Source organism: Cupressus sempervirens, chromosome 1 (genome assembly GCF_028749045.1).
Source record: "Cupressus sempervirens isolate cs-2001-9-10 chromosome 1, ASM2874904v1, whole genome shotgun sequence".
Lineage (NCBI taxonomy): Eukaryota > Viridiplantae > Streptophyta > Pinopsida > Cupressales > Cupressaceae > Cupressus > Cupressus sempervirens.
The window spans coordinates 33,436,574-33,439,950 of NC_143118.1; positions in this window are offsets into that span (position 1 = coordinate 33,436,574).

A 3,377-nucleotide genomic window follows, 5' to 3' on the forward strand; every position below is an offset into this window, starting at 1 on the left:
CTGCCTCTCAATTATTCTAAATATTCTAACAATAGAGTCACATGGCTTAACAAAGGACAACATGTCTTAGTTAACGAGCAAACTTGGGTAGAGTTTACTAGAGGGGGGTATGAAGACAATACTTTATGATGTGTTACCAATGGATGCATATCATTTATTGTTAGATAGACCATGGCAGTATGATAAGAAGGTAATCCATAATGGAGAACACAGTTCATATACATTCCAAAAGAATGGTATCAGTTATAGGATCAAGTCCATAGCAAATGGGGAAGAAACTAAGTCTATTGGTCCAAATGTTCTATTAGTTGGAGAAAAGGAGTTCTTGAATACCTTAAGGGTCCATTTGGGTGCTAGAAGATGACAGGAATTGGCTTTTTCAAAATTTGGATTTGAAATTTTTTGCATTTGTTTCAAAATTGGCAAAATGGAATTATTGGACTTCCAATTTTTCCTCAAAACCAAGTTTTCCAACTTCTTACTAGCAAGTACGAATTGAAAATCAAAACTTGGTTATGTTTTTTAAGGAGTGTAAAAATAATAGATTGGACTATTTTTTTGAAATTTGCCTTTAACTCCAAGCTTAGACATAAAAATGTGTCTTCACACGTATCTTTCGATGAAACAAGCGGTTTAAGTAAAATCCCAAAAACCGGAATGAAGATTCATAAAACCTTGATTTGGCTAAACCATGGTTTGTAGAAATCTTGATTTTTTTAATTCCATGAACCAAACGGACCCTAAAGGAAGGGGAAGATATTGGGTTTTACCTTGTATTGAAGCATATGGAGGAGAAGTCTGAGAAGAAGATAGATATCCATGTTGAAGTGCAAGTCCTACTTGATAATTGAAGGACATAGTAAGTGATTCTACACCTGTCACCCTACCACCACAAAGAGCACATGCAAAGGGGGAGTTTGATTGAAAGATTTTGATTAAAGATTTTGTGCATGACAAGTGTTTTTGTCACTAATGCCAAAGAGGAGATTGTTGACCCTATGGCAAGACATATTGTCAATTAGTGTCAAAACATTTAGTCATCATGGGAAGTCAATATAGCCCAAACAAAAGAATGTTAACTGAGCTCATGTATCAACTGAGCTAACAGTGGCAATCGAGCTCTAGTGTAAACCGAGTTAGACAAGCATTCCAATTCAGAATGAGAACCGAAGAGGCCAATAGTGTTTGTCAAGTGATCAATGTGAACTGATCATCCAGAGTCAACCGAGTGCCAAAGTTAGAAGAGCTGACAATGTTGCCTGAGTGTCTGCGTATCACCCAAGTAAGCTATTGGACCCGAGTATTAGCATTAAACCAACTTGGTAATTATTTTTGAAACCATTGAATTGTTATTGTAGCCGACCTAATGTAGAGTTACCATTTGGATCAATATATATATGGAAGATATTCCATGATTCATTTTTCATAAGCGAATGAGAACAATGGAAGAATAGATTGATTGGGAGGCACCAAGCAATATAAAGACAAAGAAAAGACTCATCTATCACAGTCTAGTGATCAATATATTACTCAAAGGATCTCCATTAGCAAACAAAGTTGCAAAGTAGAGATCAACCTGTTGATTCATCCTAACAGGTGTATGAGTCTCAAATCCTCTATCCAAGTGGACCTAATAGTCCTTGCAAAATCCATTAACCAAGTGCATACTTCATTGTATTGTATAAATCCTATCACAAGGTGGACCTAGCAGTCCTACTTACTCTTAACCGAGTAGTTCATCATAAGTGATCAATTGTAACCCCTAACAGGCCAACTTTCTTACTGGAGTAGTGAAGTATTGTGAGTGTCATGGCCACCCTAGTTTTACCTTCTCCTTGGAGGGTTTCTAGGGTACCAAATATTGTGTCAAAGTGTTAATAGTGTTGTTTCTTTTATTGCTTTATGTTTCATGCATGCAAGTAGATTAGATAATCTAATAAAGTGGGATTAAAGAGAAAGAAGTTTTAGGGGTTCATGATTCACCCCCCACCCCCACCCCCCTCTCAATCACTCGGTCATCATTACATTTCCAACAATTAGAGTGCAAGTCCTACTTGATAATTTAAGGACATAGTAAGTGATTCTACACATCACCCTACCACCATAGAGAGCCATAACACATCAGATAGATTTCATTCCAAAGGCTTCCGTACCCAACAAGGTTGCATATAAGATGGCGCCTCAACAAAATGAGGAGATAGCTTGGCAAGTGTAGGAGATTCTTAGCAATGGTCTGATTAGGAAGAGTATTAGCCCATGTGCAGTCCCCACAATTTTGGCACCAAGAAAAGGAGATACTTGGAGATTTTGTATTGGCTGAAGGGCAATAAGTAGGATCACTATTAGATACAAATTTCTCATTCCAAGGATTAGAGACCTGATGGATTGTTTAGGGGGCAAAATACTTCACTAAAATTGATCTAAAAAGTGGCTATCATCAAATAAGGATCAAGGAGGGAGATGAGTGGAAAAAAATCTTTAAAATAATAGAGGGGTTGTATGAATGGCTTGTTATGCCATTTGAGCTAACCAATGCCCCTAGCACCTTTATGAGGTTGATGAATGAAGTGTTGAGGACTTCATAGCTAATTTTGTAGTTGTTTACTTGGATGACATAGTACTTTTTAGGAAAACAATGGAATGACACCTTAAACACTTAGAAATTGTTTTGAAAAAGTTGCATGATAAAAGATTCATTATCAAATTGGACAAGTGTGAATCCATGAAGCAGGGAGTAGTCTACCTTGGATTTGTGATCTCATGAGGTGATTTCAATATGGATCCTTCAAAGGTGGAAGAAATAATCAACTAGCCCACTCCCAAGACAACTAGTGAGGTAAACAGCTTTCATGATTTGGCACAATTTTATAGGAAGTTTATAAGAAACTTTAGTGAAATATGTTCACCAGTCCTAGACATCGTAAAAAGAGGCATGAAAACCAAATTTGAGTGGACGGAGATGGCTAATAAAAGGTTTGAAACCTTGAAGGAGAAGGAGGCCACACAATCAGTGCTAGTGCTAGCTAGTTTTGATAAATTGTTCATAGTTGAATGCAATGTCAGTATTCTTGCAATGGGGGTAGTGTCAAGTCAACAAGGAAGGCATGTGGCCTTATTTTAGTGAAAAGTTAAATGAAGCTAAGAGAAGATATTTGTATTATGCCTTGGTTCAAGCCTTGAGAAAAAAGAGACATTGTCTCCTACCCAAGGAATTTTTTGTTTACACCAAAAATTAGGCTTTAAGCTTCTTGAACCCCCAAGACAAGTTGAACCATAGGCACATGAAGTGGGTAGAGTACATTCAAGCCTACACTTTCACTATTAAGCATAAAAAGGGTCAAACAAATACAAATGCCAATGCAGTGAGCAAGAGGTGG